General features: G+C 35.4%; 1 protein-coding gene across 4 annotated transcripts in view; it reads right to left on the bottom strand.

Annotated features, from left to right (window-relative positions):
- The window catches only part of ORC4 (origin recognition complex subunit 4), a 74909-nt gene that overhangs the window by 48977 nt on the left and 8133 nt on the right, over positions 1-17799 (bottom strand). The window contains exon 3 of one of the 4 annotated variants that reach the window (XM_047771980.1): positions 17471-17559. The exons of the other annotated variants lie outside the window; for them this stretch is intronic. The gene's annotated coding sequence lies outside the window, so the exon portion shown is untranslated. The remainder of the gene's footprint in view (positions 1-17470; positions 17560-17799) is intronic. 4 annotated transcript variants of the gene reach the window in all.

Raw genomic sequence — 17799 nt, 5'->3', positions numbered from 1 at the left:
AAAAGACAAAACAGGCTTTATAACAAAAGGTCTAAAGAAAAATAAAGACACTAATGATATAAGGATCAATACAAGAAGAGGATATTACACTAGTCAACATATATACACCTAATATAGAAGCACTCAAAGACATAAAACAAATAGTAACAGACATAAAAGGAGAAATTGATGGAAATACAATAGTAGGAGACTTTTACACCCCACTCACATCAATGGAAAGATATTCTAGAGGGAAAAATCAATAAGACAAGAGATCCTAAAGAAAACAACAGAGCAATTAGACTTAATTGAAATTTTCAGGACATTAAATCCAAAAATCCAGAATAAACATTCAAGTGTACATGGAACAGTCTCTAGAATTGAACATAAGGGCAGGGAACAAATAAGCCTCAACAAATTCAAAAATATAGAAATTACTACAAGTATCTTTTCTGGCCACAACAGCCATCCGTGTGTCTTCTTTGGAGAAATGTCTATTAAGGTGGTCTGCCTATTTTTGATTGGGTTGTTTGGTTTCTTGTCATTGAATTGTATGAGCTGTATGTATATTTTCAAAATAAAGCCCTTGTTGCTCACATCATTTGTAAGCGTATTCTCCCAGACAGTAAGTTGTTTTGCATTTTGTTCATGGGCTCCTTTCCTGTGCAAAACTTCTAAGTTCTATTAGGTTCTACTTGTCTATTTTTGCTTTTATTTCTAATGCCTTGGGAGATTGACTGAAGGAAACACTGGTATAATTTATGTCAGAGAATATTTTTCTGATATTCTAAGTGTTTTGTAAAGTCAATATTAAATATTGAAATATTAAAGTTTTAATATTTCAGTCTTTAAGCCATTTTGAGCTTATTCTTATGTATGGTGTAAGGGGTGTGTTCTAACTTCATTGATTTACAGGAGACTGGCCAGCTTTCTCAACACCACTTGCTGAAGAGACTTTCTTCCACTGTATATTCTTGCCTCCTCTGTTGAAGATTATTTGACAGTAGGTGTGTTGCTTTACTTCTGAGCTCTCTGTTCTGTTCCATTAATCTATATGTCTGTTTTTGAGCCAATACCACACTATTTGGATTACTGTAGCTTTGCAGTAGTGTTTGAAGTCTGGGAGGGTAGTGCCTCAAGCTTTGTTCTTTTTTCTCAGAACTGCTTTGGCAATTCTCGGTCTCTTATGGTTCCATATTATACTTTAGGATTCTTTGTACCAGTTGTGTAAAAGATGCCATGGGTAATTTGATAGGGATGGAATTAAATCTGTAAATTGCTTTAGATATTACAGCCATTTTAACAATTAATTACTCCAATCCAAGAGTGTGGTATATCTTTCCATTTCTTTGAATCATCTCCAGTTTCCTTTATCAGTGTTTTATAGATCTCACTGTTAAGTCTTTCACTTCTTTGGTCAGGTACAGTCCTAAGTATTTTACTTTTTTGATGCAATTTTAAAAGGGATTTTTTTATATTATTTTTATTTTTTTGTGTTTTTAGGGCTGTACCCATAGCATATGGAAGTTCCCAGGCTAGGGGTCAAATCGGAGCTGCAGCTGTTGTCATAGAGCTGCTGGCCTACACTGCAACACAACAACATGGGATCTGAGCTGCATCTGCAACCTAGACTGGAGCTCACAGCAATTCTGGCTCCTCAACGCACTGAGTGGGGCCAGGGATCAAACTAGCATCCTCATGGATACTAGTTGGGTTTGTTAACACTGAGCCACATTGGGAAACTCTGGATTTTTTTTTTTTTTACCCTTCCCTTTCTGATATTTCATTGTTAGTGTAAAGAAATGCAACAAATTTCTTCATGCCAATCTTGTATCCTGCTACCTTAATGAAGTCAGACATTAAATACTAGAACATTCAACAGAAACTGCATATGTGAGGAAAATTAGATAGGCACATGCATGCCAAGGCAAATGTCTAGGGTCAAAAGAACTTGAAAAGACCTTAGGTTTACACCCCAGGTTGATCTTTGACACAGAGACAGTACACAAAAATTTCTCTAAAAAAGGAAAACAATAAACAAAAATAACAAAACCCCAGCAAATCCTGCGGAATGGGGAAATCTAATTTCTAAAGTTATCAAATTATTAAATTTAAGTGTCCAGTTTTCAAATTAAAAATATCAAGAAACTCAAAGAAACAGGAAGGTATGGACCATTCAAAGAAAAATAGAAAGAGATGTTCTTTGAAAAAGAACTGATGGCAGATCTACTAGACAAAAACTTTAAAACAACTGTCTTAAAGATTCTCACAGAACTAAATTAAGATGTGTAAAAAGTCAAGAAAATTACATATGACCAAAATGGAAATAAAATCAATATAGAGAAAACTGAAAGAGAAACAATAAAATCTTAAGTTGAAAATAAAATACCTGTGGTAAAAGTTTTACAACAGGGATTAGAAGGCAGATTTGATCAGGCAGAAGAAAGAATCAGTGAACAAAAAGACAGGACAATGAAAATGAACAACTCAGAGAAACAAAAAGACTGAGGAAAGGTGAACAAAACCTAAGGGGACTGTGGGACACCACCATAGTGTACTGTGAGTCTCACTGAAGGAGAAAGAAAAAAGGGATGAGAGGAGTTCCCATTGTGGCTCAGTTGTAATGAACCTTGTCAGTTTCCATGAGTTTGTGGATTCGATCCCCGGCCTTGCTCTGTAGGTTAAGGATTAGGCACTGCTGTGAGCGGTGGTGTAGGCTGCAGACATGGCTATGATCTTGCATTGCCATGGTGTAGGCCAGCAGCTGCAGCTCCAATTTGACCCCCACCTGGGAACTGCCACATGCTTCAGGTATGGCCCTACAAAGTAAAAAACAACAACAAAACACCCCCCAAAACAGGGATGAGAGAATATATGAATATTTAAAATTTTCCAAGTATAATGAAAGAAGCTCAATGAACTACACATATCATGATCTCCAAGAGAACTGCACAGGAAAACATTATAATCAAATTTTTAAAAGACTTGAAAGTCTTGAAAGATGCAGGAAAGATGGAACACTTCCCATATGAGGTCCTTGATAAGATTATCATCAGAGTCCTCATCAAAAACTTTGGAGGCAAGATGGGCATTGGCCAATATTTCCAAAGTGCTAAAAAAAAAAAAAAAAAATTCGAAAAACCTGTCACTCAAGAAACATATATCTAGTAGAACTCTCATTTAACAGCAAGGGAGAACTTAAGACATTCCCAAATAAACCAAAGTTAAAGGAACTGGTTACCACTAGACCTGCCCTGCAAGAAATGAATATGATAGTCCTATAAGGTATAACAAAAGGATGCCAGACAGTAACACAAAGTCATATGAAGAAATAAAGAACTCAATAAAGGTATATAAACAGCTTAAGCCAGTATTATTGTAACTTAGATTTTAATTCCTTAATTTGTTTTTCCACATAATTCAAAAGATTAAAAGCATTTCTCATAACTTAGTTTATATTTTGGGCACACAATGTATAAAGACATAACTATGGTATCAACAACCGAAAAGGCTGGGGATGGAGTAGTAAAGGAGCAGAGATTTGGGTATGTTACTGAAATAACATAAGTAAGTATAAATTCAAACTGGCATGTTATAACTTTAGAATTTTAAAAAGCAATCCCTATAGCAACTGCAAAGAAAATACTTATGAATACACACAAAAATAAATTTTAAAAAAATTTAAATGTTTCCCTATTCCTTCCCCAAATCAACTAAGCATAGAAGTAAACAGCAATACAGACAATAAGAAACAAGAAAGCTATAAAATAAAAGAAAACAAATAGAAAAAGGAAAGAGAGAATTCTTTAACAGTAATTAGTTCAAATGTAAATGAACTAAACTCTACACTCAAAAGACTGGCAGAATGGAAAACAAACAAAAAAACCATGATGCAACTATATGTCTTTAAGAGATTCACTTTAAAGTCAAACACACATACAGTTTGAAAGTGAAATAAGAAAAATATTCCATGCAAATATTATAACCGAAGAAAAGCAGAGGTGACTATAATAATATCAGAAAAAAACTGACTATACATTAAAAAAGACAAGAAACAAATAAGCACATTATACATTAATAAAAACCCAACACAACAAGAAGATACAACAATTATAAACATTTATGCACCAAAAATTAGACCATCAATGACACAAAGAAAAAAATTAACAAAACTGAAGGGGGATATATACTTCCACAATAACAGTTGTAGATTTCAATACCCTACTCTCACTGGAATAGAACAGGAAATAGAAAGAAATGAGTAAACAGAGAACATGAAGAACATAATAAACCAACTAGATATAACAGACATATTCAGAATACTCTACTCAGCAACAGAATACACATACTTCTCAAGTGCATATGGATCATTTTCCTGGATATACCATATATTAGGATGCAACACATTTTAAAAGATAGAAATATCAGAAGAAAAAACAGACAATTCACATATCTGTGGAAATTAAATAATAATACTCTTAAAGAATCAAGGTATCAAAGAGGAAAACACATGGGAAATTAGAAAATACCCAGATATGAAAAAAATGAAAACACAACATAGAAAATTCCTACCACAGAGGTAAAGTAGTGCTAGAGGAGAAATTCAGAACTACCAACTTTAAAACTGAAAAAAAAAAAAAAAAAAGGAGTTCCTGCTGTAGCTCAGCAGTAATGAACCTGGCTAGTATCCATGAGGATGTGGTTTCAACTCCTGGCATTGCTCAGTGGGTTAAGGAACTGACATTGCTGTGAGCTGAAGTGTAGGTCGCAGACATGGCTCATGGCTTGGATCCCCACATTACAGCGGCTGTGGCAATAGACTGCCAGCTGCAGCTCTGATTTGACCCCTGGCCTGGGAACTTATACATGCTACACATGCAGTCCTAAAAATCAAAAAAATAAAAATTAAAAAGTAAAACAAAAAAAGAAAGATCTCAAATCAATAACATAACCTTCAACCTTAAGAAAATATACAAAGAGTAAACAAATTAAGCCTAAAGCTAGCAGATAGAAGGAAATAATAAAGACTGGAGCAGGGATTTTAAAAATAGGAGAAACTAGAAAAACAGAGAATCAATGAAACAAAAAGTTGTACCTTCATTTTTTTCCAAAAGTTGTATCTTTTAAAAACATCAACAAAATTGACAAATCTTTAGCCATCTACAACCATCTAACAAATCTATAACCATTTTTATAGATGGACTATAAAAGAGGATATTCAAATTAATAAAATTAGAAGTTAATGTGAGAATAGTACTACCAATTCTACAGAATAAAAATTTTAAGAGAAGATAGAAAATTGTATGCCAACAAATTGAATAACCTAGATAAAAGGGACAAATTCATAGAAATGCAAAATCTACCAAGACTAAATCACAAGGAAACAGAATATCTGAATAGACATATAACTAACAAATAAGGGGGAATGAATCAAAAAACAAAAATCTCTTGAAAAAAAAAAAGTCCTAGAATTCTACTTAATTTTTAAAGAACTAGTATCAATTCTTCCCAAACTTCTCCAAAACACTGAAGAAGACACTTTCTAATTCAGCCTCCTCTGAAGCCAGTATTTCCCAGATACCAAAGACAAAGACACTTTAAGAACACCACAGATTTTCCATATAAAATCCTCAATGAAAACACAGGCAAACTGAATTCAGCAGCATATTGAAAAGATTATACATTATGACCAAGTGGGATTTATTTCTGGAATTCAAGGATGGTTCAATATACAAAATTGATTAATGTAATACTTCACATTAACAGAATGAGGGGAAAAAATAATCATCTCAACCTACCCAGAAGCAGTAAAAATCCAACTAATCAAAGTAGGGACAGAAGGAAACTGTCAAAATAACAAAAACTATACAGAAAAAACACACAGGGAACATCATACTGAAAATTGAAACGCCCTTCTCTTTGATCAGGAACAAGGTAAGGATGATTGCTTTTACCTCTCCTATTCAACACAGTACTGAATGTTCTCGTCTGAGCAATTAGGCACGACAATTAAAGGTATCCATATTGGAACAGAAGAAGTACATTGTCTATTCACAGGTGATATTTTCTTATATGCTGAAAATCCTAAAGATTCCTTAAATTGTTAGAATAAATGAATTCAGCAAAGTAGTAATATACAAAGTCAACACAAAGAATTCAAGTGCATTTCTAGAACAACCTGAAAAGGAAATCAAGAAAAAAACTCCAATATACCCTACTAGACATAAAATAAACAAGGACCTACAGTATAGCACAGGGGACTGTATTCAACATCTTGTAAAAACCTATGATGGAAGGGGATCTGAAATGTATACATCTATATATACATACATACATATATACATGCATGTACGGTGCTGTACATCTGAAACATAATACTGTGAATCAACTATACAACAATTAAAAAAAAAGTCTTGGGAATTCCTGTGTGGTGCAGCAGAAAAAAAATCCAACTAGTATCCATGAGGATGCCGGTTTGCTCCCTGGCCTGGCTCAGTGGTTTATGGACCAGATGTTGCTGTGAGCTATGGTGTAGGTCGCAGATGTGGCTTGGATCCCACTTCTCTATGAGTGCGGTGTAGGCCAGTAGCTATAGCTCCAATTCAACCCTTAGTCTGGCAACCTCCATATGCAGAGGGTGTGGCCCTAAAAAAAAAAAGTCTAGGAGTTCCCAAGGTGGCTCAGTGGGTTAAAGACCCTACATTGCCTCTGTGAGAATGTGGGTTCAAACTATGGTCTCACTCAGTGGGTTAAGGATCCAGCATTGCTGCTAGCTGCGGCCTAAGTTGAAGATTCAGTTCAGATCCACTGTTGTCATAGCTATGGTGGAAGCCTCAGCTGCAGCTCCGATTCAATCCCTGGCCTGGGAACTTCTATATGCCATAGATATAGCCATAAAAAGAAAAAAAGAAGTCTAATTGCACCCCCTCCTACAAAAAACAAAAACAATTCCACTTACAGTAGGATCAAATAAAGTAAAATATTTAGCAATTAACTTATCCAAGGTGAGAGACTTGTACAATGAAAGTACAAAGCACCACAGAAAGAAACATATGAAAATACATTCCATGTTCATAGATTGGAACACATAAAAATGCTGTTAAGATGTCAATACTACCCAGCATGATCTATAATTTCAATGCAATCTCTATCAAAATCACAATGATGTTTTTGGAGAAAAAGAAAAAAACTATGCTCAAGTTCACATAGAACCTCAAACGGCTCTAAACAGCCAAAAAAAAAAAAAAAAATCCTAAAAAAGGAACAACAAAGCTGGAGGACAAACACTTTCTCATTTCAAACTTATTACAGGAGTTCCCACTGTGGCTCAGTTATAACCAACTCCACTAGTATCCATGAAAATGCAGGTTTGATCCCTGGCCTTGCTCAGTGGGTAAAGGATCTAGCATTGCCTTGATCTGTGGTGTAGGCCAGCTGCTACAGCTTGATTTGACCCCTAGCCTGGGAATTTCCATATGCCTCCGTGCAGCCCTAAACACACACACACACACACACACACACACACACACACACCCCAAACGAACAAACAAAAAAACCTGAATATGATGTTGCAGTTCCCACTGTGGCTCAGTGGGTTAAGAATCCAACATAGTGTGTGAGGATGCAGGTTGGATCCCCAGCCTTACCCACTATGTTAAGGATCCAGCATTGCCATAAGCTGCGGCATAGGTGGCAGATGCGGTTTGGAGGTGTTGCCGGGGCTGTGCGTAGGACTGCAGCTATAGCTCTGATTCAAACCCTAGCCCGGGAACTTCTAAATGCCACAGGCACAGGTGTAAAAAAGGAAAAACAAACAAACTTATTACAATGCTACAGTAATCAAAACAATGTGTTACTGGCATAAAGACAGACATACAGACCAATGGAATAGAACAGACAGCCCGGAAATATATATATATATATATATACATATACATATATATATATATATATATACACACACACACCCACATATATGGACAAATGATTTTTGACAAAGGTACCAAGGCTGTTCAATGGGGCAAGGGTAGTCTTTTAATAAATGATGCTGAGAAAACTGAATATTTACATGCAAAAGAGTAAGGCTGGACCCTCAATGAGCTCTACATATTTATAACGAGCTCTATATATTTAGTCAACTCAAAATGTATCAAACAACTAAATAAATGACCTAAAACTACAAATCTCTTAGATGAAAACAGGGTAAAAGCTTTAAGACATTTGATTTTACAAGAGTTTGCTGGATATGAAACCAAAAGCACAAGCAAAGAAAAAAAAATTGGTAAAGCAGACCAAGAAAAGTTTAAAATATGTGCATTAAAAGACACTATTATCCGAGTAAAAAGACATCCCAAAGAATGGGAAAAATAATTACAAATAATTTATCCTATAAAACTGTATATAAAGAGAGCATTTACAAGAAAAGAAAGATGAGAACATGTCCTATTTACTTAGTTTCAAAATTGTGCAAGTAGGTCAAAGGGACAATAAATAGTTTTTCCATACCTGCAGATCAAAAAGGTACATGATAGTTGCTGCAAAATAATCCTCTTAGGTAAAGTAAGTATTTTAAAACTTTGACTTATATTTATCCCAAAATAATTAAATTAAGCCTAGATGAAATTTAATAAATAAAATATTAATTTTCACCTTCACCTTGTGCTAGGAGGTTATGTCATGTATGTCCCTACCAGCAACCCAGGGGTTCTAAGGAAAGACTGGGAGATCGGTGACAAAGCTTCCGAGTGGCACCATCTCATATTTATGCACTTTCAGCTTATTACTACACAATGTAGGTATATGGGCCCAGTTGGATAAAATTACTAAAGCCGGTTGCCTTGTTCAACTTAAAGGTAGTGTTATGACATTTTAAATGAAAGAAAAATGACGTGATAAATTGAGGATCTTGCCTGGATTGAAAAGTGGCTGACTTTCAAAAGCATGGTACTTAGCCAAAATGAAAACAAAAAACCCCAGTACCAACAAAAGATACTTTATGGACTTTCAAAAAAAGCAGAAAAATAAAAAAGTAGAAAAGAAACTGCCTTTAGAAACAAACTTGTGCTATAGAGAGAGCACTTTTTAAATGTTTTCATCTCGACTTTGGGGTTGAAAATGGTATATTACTTTTAAAAATTCTTAAAAAACATTATGAAGAGGACTTTTTAGTTTATTAACAGATATTCCTACAAAGAGTATGAGTGAGTTTTATAACAATTTGTTAAAAATATAAAAACATACCATTTTTCCAATCAGTTTGCAAAAACAACTAATTTACATGAGAAGATGAAATCTACTAACAGAATTCCTTTTTTTTTTTTTTGTCTTTTTGCCTTTTCTAGGTCTGCTCCCATAGCACATGGAGGTTCCCAAGCTAGGGGTCTAATCAGAGCTGTAGCCCCCTGCCTATGCCAGAGCCACAGCAACGTGGGATCCGAGCCGCATCTGTGACCTACCCACAGCTCACGGCAACGCCAGATCCTCAACCCACTGAGCAAGGCCAGGGATGGAAACCACAACCTCATGGTTCCTAGTCAGGTTCGTTAACCACTGAGCCATGACAGGAACTCCAAAATTTACTAACAGAATTTCTATAAAAAATTAATAAAATTGGAGGATGGGACTAAAAATAAATAACATACAAATGATCACTATTTTCTCCATTCCTTTTTTGGGGACAAACTTAAAAAGTTCCAGCAGAAGAACATATCAATTCATGACAAGGACTCTTTTTTTTTTTTTTTTTTTTAAGGGCCGAACCTGCAGCATATGGAGGTTCGTTCCCAGGCAAGGGGTCTAATCGGAGCTGTAGCTGCTGGCCTAAACCAGAGCCACAGCAATGTGGGATCCTAGCTGTGTCTGCAACCTATACCACAGCTCACGGCAACACTGGATCCTTAACCCACTGAGCAAGGCCAGGGATCGAACTCTCAACCTCTTGGTTCCTAACCAGGTTCGTTAACCACTGCACCATGACGGGAATTCCAAGGACTCTCGATTAAAAAAAAAAAAAAAGAAAGAAAAAGACGTAATACTACTCTCTTTGATAATGACTGAAGAAAAAATGCTGAAAATAATACCACCATCAACCTCCATATAATTAGGCAAAAGTTAAAAAAATAGAGATTCTACTACTGTTTATCTAGTATCTAACTCTCTATGGTTGTTGGCATTTTTCAAAAAAGAATAAGAATGGGCAAAAGATTAGAACTTTGCCTCTCTTCAGTTAGTAAAATGTTCTTGATTAGATAAACAGTCAAATAATGTAAAACATAAGACATTTTAGGAGAGTTCTGTGGGAGGTTTCCACATTTTGTTATTGTTCTTTGAGATGAAACTGAGGAAAGTAGAGCTGTTTTTCAGTCAGCTAGAATTAGTTTTCATATAACTCTTTCTACTTGGTCTGTTTGTAGCAAGGTAAAGATGAAAATAGAGTTAAAAGAAATGATGAAGGTGGGGAAAATAAGCAACAAAATTAGTATCAATTCTAAGTTAACAAACAAGCAAACATATTGTTAGTACTCCTAAAGGGATCAGATTGAAAACGTTTTCTATCAAATTATGCAGATTTAGTCAGTCAAGTTGGGGCACAGTTTCTAGTAAGATGTTTCCTTAAGTCTGAAACATAATTCCAAATAAAATAATAGCTTTTTGTGACTTCAAGATAAACTTATCCACGGTGGACCAACTGGGATAACTGCTGACAATTGTATAAAAATCTATTTTTCTCCTAATTTGTTCCCAGTGAATACAGAACTGTACAATTTACTTAGGAACTGACTCAGATCATATGAATTCAAGGTTTAATAATATTTACTCTAATCATATAATGACATACTGTGTTCTTGATTGGTATTGAATAAAAATATTTATAATGTCTAATACTCAAAAGTTACCAAATAATTCATATAGAAAGGTTTGCAACTCTCCAGAAAAGCCATGCTATCTCTCACCTCTGAGTTTTCAATACTGCATAGCACTGTGCCTGGAACCACATATACACAGGGAGATACACCCTCATGTGTATATATATATATTATATATATATATATATATATATACACACACACACACACACATATACATACATGTATGTGCATAGATACTAGACATTGTATATCTTTTAGTAAGTAAATTTACATTATAAAGTATCTATATGAATACCAATACCAAATATGCCCATTCGGTTGTTTTTGAGAACATCGTGGATCAATAGTCACAAAATGAGTAAACATGGAGTTCCCCTTATAGGCTAGTACCCATGGGGATGCCAGTTTGTTTCCTGGCCTCGCTCAGTGGGTTAAAGGTTCTAGTGTTGCTATGAGCTGTGGAGTAGGTTGAAGACATGGCTCAGATCTGGTATTGCTGTGGTTGTGGCACAGGCTGGCACCTGCAGCTCTGATTCGACCCCTAGCCCAGGAACTTCCATATGCTACAGATTCAGCCATTAAAAAAAATGAGTAAACAACCTCAGTGGGAAAGGCATAGATTTTAATAACATGAAATCTTCAGGAAAAAAGGGCATTGATAAAACTTTTGGACAGCAAAGGAAACTGTAAACAAAAAAGACAACCTACAAAATGGAAGAAGATATTTGTGAATGATGCAATTGACGAGGGATTAATCTCCAAAATATACAAAGAGTTCATATAGCTCAATACCAGAAAAAAATCACCTCAATTAAAAAATGGGCAGGAGATTGAAATAGACCTTTCTCCAAAGAAGACATACAGATAGCCAAAAAGCCCATGAAAAGATGCTAAACATTGCTATCGTTAGATAGAGAAATTTTATTGTTAGTTATTAGAGAAATGCAAATTAAATCTACAACGAAGCATCACCTCACATCCTTCAGAACGGCCATCATCAAAAAGTAAACAAATAATAAATGATAGAGAGGGTGTGGAGAAAAGGAATCCTCCTACATTGTTGGTGGGAATGTAAACTCATACAGCTACTATGGAGAACAGTACAAAGGTTCCTTAAAAAACCAAAGTTACTAAATGAGCCTATAATCCCACTCCTGGGCATATATATTTATCTGGCAAAAACATAATTCAAAAAGATACATACACCTCAATGTTTACTGCAACACTATTTATAACAGCCAAGACATAGAAGCAAACTAAGTGTCCATCAACAGAGGAATGGATAAAGAAGATGCGATGTATATATATGTATACATGCATACATGCACACACACATAGACACACACAATGGAATGTTACTCATCCATAAATGCCATTGGCAGCAACATGGACAGATCTAGAGATTATCATATTAAGTGAAGTAAGCCAGATAAAGACAAATATCATACAATATTATATTGCTTATATGTGGAATCTAAAAAAGAATACGAATGAACTTATTTACAAAACAGAATTAGACTCAAAGACACAGAAAACAAACCTCTGGTTACCAGAGGAGAGGTGGGAGAGGAATAAATTAGGAGTCTGGGATTAAAATATACACATTACTATATATAAAATAGATAACCAACAAGAACCTACTGTATGGCATAGGGAACTATACACAATATCTTGTAAAAACCTGGAAGAGAATGTTTAGCAAAGAATACGTATATAACTGAATCACCTTACTGTATACCTGAAACACATTATAAATCAACTGTATTTCAATAAAATTTAAATTAAAATTTTAAAAAGTACTTGTAAGTTAATATAGTATTAGTCATGGAACAGTCCTTGTAAATGATGACATGTATAAATTTTGCATTAGTATAGAAGAATAAAAAAAGAAATAATACTGAGAGAATGTCTATTTTTTTATTTATTTTTTGTCTTTTTCTAGGGCTGCACCAGCAGCACATGGAGGTTCCCAGACTAGGGGTCCAATCGGAGCTGTAGCTGCTGGCCTACACAACAGCAGCAGCAACATGGGATCTGAGCAGTGTCTGCGACCTACACGACAGCTCATGGCAACAGCGAATCCCTCATCCACTGAGCGAGGCCAGGGATCAAACCCACAACCTCATGGTTCCTAGTCGAATTCGTTAACCACTGAGCACGACAGGAACTCCTGGGAGGATGTCTTTAAAACACATATCTAAAAATTAAAATAAAAATATACTCACTTCTAAACTATGAAATGAATGAAAGAAGCTAATGAAAGAAGCAACACAAACTTAACAATCTAGAAACCCTTTCAGTTTTTGGAATGCAATATATCATTTTATTGGCACTGATTTATGTTATAACTACATCTTAAATATTATACTAGCAAACAGTCTACATTCTCTGAGCACATGGAATCTGACTAGAAACATGCTAAAAAAGGAGAAATTAATCTTGTAAATCAAAAGAATGGTTTACTTGGGTGGATAAATAGTATAAAGGAAACAAAGATTTGAATTCAATGAAAACATCGTTTTTGGAGAAAGAAGAGGGTATCACATATGGGACTCAAGATTTAAGATCTGGGCACTGAAGTTAGTAAAGAGAGAGCACATATAGGCACATTTTCTCTGAAAAACTCTCAAATGCCTATAAAATAGTATTGTACTTTTTCACAAAAGCTATTACTCCAGAGCATATGTTCATTTGAGAAAAATAATGAATAGAATCCTCCCCACTATTCAAGTAAATTTTCCCTTCAACATGCTCACACAGTTGAATTTATGTAAATATGGTACGCTACAACTCCAGTGAATTAACTAGCGAATGTTAATTTAACTATCTTTGTAAGGAGAAACTGAAAATAACATTGCTTTAGGGAGAAACCACTTGAGAATTTCTAGAAATTATTCATGTGAACCCAAAGTCTTACAATTTTCCCCAAAAATCTTAAGAACAGTATGTTTCTAATGAGACTTTCAGCTTATGCAGGAAACATAAGGACACCAAATTCCTATAATTTGAGTACTAGGGCCAAGGAAATTATGCTCTCAAATCGTGTTTACTGGAGTTCCTGTCATGGCTCAGTGGTTAGCAAACCCGACTATCATCCATGAGGATGCGGGTTTGACCCCTGGCCTCACTCAGTGGGTTAAGGACCCGGCAATGCTGTGATTTGTGGTGTAGATTGCAGACATGGCTCGGATCCCATATTGCTGTGGCTTTGGCATAGGCCAGTGGCTATAGTTCCGACTGGACCCCTAGCCTGGGAACCTCCATATGCTGAGGGTTCAGCCCTAAAAGATAAAAAAAAAAAAATTGTTTACTAATAAATAAATACACAGTGCCTCCTCCCCCATCAGCATGTTTAGGTAATTTTGCCATGACAGATGAAAACTTGAGTTTAAAACATTTTTACTGTAATAAAGAGATTTGGCTTTTTTCTTTTTTATGGGAGGGGGTGCTAAAAAATATCTTCTTTTTTTGCTTTAAAAAGACAGCTTAGAGTTATTTCTTGTATTCAATACGGAGGAAAACATCCTTTTTCAGACTCCAAATCAGAAGAATGCTTAAAAACTTAACTTATTCCTTGCACTGCAAAATAAGTGTTCATTGTAATGACTTTAAGATAGTAAAGTATACTGTGTTCAACATAATTAGAGACTCACTTGTTTTTAGCATGATCACCAAAGATAACTTCCTCATTTTCACACAGAAAAAATTGAGACACAAATTTATTCTCACTCAGATCCAGTTGCAGGCAAACTGAAGTTAAGAATTCAGGTGCAATATATCCATCTTTTTCTGTAAACCTTTTTACCCCCTCAAGGTTAAAAGGCTGATGGCAAGGCAACTGATTGATGACTGAATATGAGCAGATAGATTCAAAACATATGTTTCCTATTTGTCATTCTTCATATACCTTTTCTCATATAAACACCATTCTCTGTCCCGAGAAAATGCTATTCCTTAACCACTGAGGTAAGAAAAACAATAAAAACCACCATCATTGAAACAAAAATGCCCAACAACCATAAACAACAGGGCGAAACGAATTAAAAAAAAAATTAAATACCTCCTGACCAATCAATTTCCTAATTCCTAAATAAGACAGAACTAGCTCAGGACACCAGGTCACTCCCTTGAAAAGTCAGCAGGTAAACAAACATGGAATCTTCAACAGTTGTTAATACAAAATAGTCTTTTCTAAGTAAACATAAGAAAGCATATGAGGAACAGTTTTTTCTCCCTTTGGTGGTAGACCAAGCTGCATAGCAATGAGTTAAACCTAACAATGGCTCAGAAGCAGAGCCTTCCCCTTTAAGAAGACTGACTGGGTGTACCAGTTAGTTAATCTACAGTTCCTTTAGAACTGTCACTGATATTACAGAAGAAACAATAAAAAAGGATATGTTTGTGCCATCGGAAAAGCTAAAAAGCTGAAATGACCAGAATGCTGAAGAAAAACACATGGGCTAAAAATCTCTGAGAATAGAAGCAGTTATAACCCATAATTAGTAAAAGAAAACTTTTGTAAAACTAAGTTTGCTCAGCAGAACTCCAGAATAACTGTAAGATCTAAAGTAGCAGCAGTGGAGTTCCCTGGAGGTCTAATGGCTAGGATTTGGTGCTTTCACTGCTGTTGCCTGGGTTCCATTCTTAGTCTGGGAACTGAGATCCAACCTTAAGCCACTACATGCTGTGGCAAAGAAAAAAAAAAAAAAAAAGAAAGAAAGAAAGAAAAAAAGCAACAACAGGATAAAGATCATAAGGGAGACAGGAAAAATAAATGGTAAAGGATTTTACCAATCTCTAACTATGAATACTCAATAGCTCCATTTATTCCAACTAAAGGCAACAACTAGAGATCTCTAAAAAAGTAAGAGCTGCTTCAAAAAAGTGGGGATTAAGGTCTGAGAAGGTGAGGCGGTACTCCAGATAACTTTCTGGACCTCTTAAGGGAGGAAATCTCATCTCAAAATACAACGTTTTCTTTATATTCTAGAAGAAAAATTTGTATTTTCCTTTTAACTAGCCTCCAAATAGACCCACAGTAGTTCTCATATTCTAGTGTTCATTTCTTTGAGTAATCCCCTACCATATCATAGAACTGGCTATTATAGCTGACAGGTTATTGTGGAAATGATGGAATGTGAATTCTGAGGATATGCTTTGACTTCCCCTAGACCACCTGTTCTAGTAAAGCCACTGCCACATAGCAAAGACAGTCAGGCAACCCTATGAAGAGGTCCATGTGGTAAGAAACTACGTGCTTTTCCCAGGAGTCAATAGTAACTTGCCAGCCACATGGGTGAACCAGTTAGAAGCAGATTCTCCAGCTCCTGTCAAGCTTTCAGATGACTGCAATGCTAGCTAATATCTTGACTACAACTCATGAGAGATCAAAAGCCACAACCATCTACCTAAGCTTCTCCTGAATTCCTGACCCACAGAAACTGTGTGAGAAAATAAATGCTATTTTAAACAACTAATGGGTACAACTGCTTTGGAGTGTTTTGCTACATAGCAACAAATAACTAATACACACTTTTTCAGAATTTATTTTTAAAAAAAGTATTGGATGTTCTTAGAGATTATCGTACTAAGTGAACTAATCAGAGAAAGACCAATATCATATATCACTTATATGTGGAATCTAATGATAAATGTATGAAATAATTTACTTATAAAATAGAAACAAACTCATGGATTTCAAAACCAATCTTATGGAGGGAAGGGAGAAATTGGGAGGATGGAAATAACATGTACATTTAGCTATATAAAATAGACAATAAGAATCCTGTACAGCACTGGGAAATCTATTCAACAGTTTATAACCTAATGGAAAGAAAGAATTGATATATGTATAAGTGTAACTGATTTACTTTGATGTACACCTGAAATTAACACAACTTTGTAAGTCAACTATATTTCAATAAAATAAAAATAAATAAAAAGTATTGATAAACTGGTTACTGAGAATTGGTCATGAGTACTATAAATTTCCTCTTCCAAAACAAAAACACTCCAAAACCCACTGGGAACTATATCTAGTCACTTATGATGGAGGATAATGTGAGAAAAAGAATGTATATGTATGTAAGACTGGGTCACCTTGCTGCACAGTAGAAAATTGATAGAACACTGTAAACCAGCTATAATGGAAAAAATAAAAATCATTTTAAAAAAACCCCACCCCAAAACCAAACCACAAAAATCTTAGAGTGGATAAGGAGTGCAATCCTCTGTATAGCGCAGGGAACTATACCTGATCACTTGTGATGGAACATGATGGAGGATGTAAGAAAAAGAATGTGTATATACACACACACACACACACACACACACACACACACACACACACACACGCATGCCTGGGTCACTATGCTGTATAGCAGAAATTGACAGAACATTGAAAATCCACTATAACAAAAACTTTAAAAAGCCACAAAATCTAGAGGATATGATCATGGTAACATTGAGAGAAAAACATATGATATTTCTGAGATAACAAGAATAGATATATTGGTTTCTGCCCCTGGCTTCTGGCACAGAAGAGCTCCAGAAACTCCTGTAACTTCCTAAGAGCACCAGGAGCATTTTTTCTAGTTATTAGGTTATGGAACCCAGTTCCTCACACAGGGATCTTGAAACTCTTGTAATTTCCTGGGTGATAGAAGTGCCTTTGTTCTAATGAGGTGTTTCTCAGTGGGGTCCTGAATGGGTCCTGGAAGAGAGGTGGTCAGTAGAAAGACCCATGATTAGAATCTGGGAATTTTCAGCAACCCACCCCCTCCATTCTCTTGAATAGGGAGAAAGACTAAAAATGGAGTTAATGATCCATATTACCTATGTAATGAAGCCTCCTCCATAAAAAGCCCAAAAGTATGGGTTTTGAAAAACTTCTGTACTGGTGAATATGTGGAGGCGGGAGAGCAGCAGCCACTCTACCCTGCCCTAAGCATTT

The sequence above is a fragment of the Phacochoerus africanus genome, chromosome 3 (assembly GCF_016906955.1).
Source record: "Phacochoerus africanus isolate WHEZ1 chromosome 3, ROS_Pafr_v1, whole genome shotgun sequence".
Classification (NCBI taxonomy): Eukaryota; Metazoa; Chordata; class Mammalia; order Artiodactyla; family Suidae; genus Phacochoerus; species Phacochoerus africanus.
The sequence above is the reverse complement of the archived record's forward strand: the minus strand, read 5'-3'. Positions and strand labels throughout refer to the sequence as shown.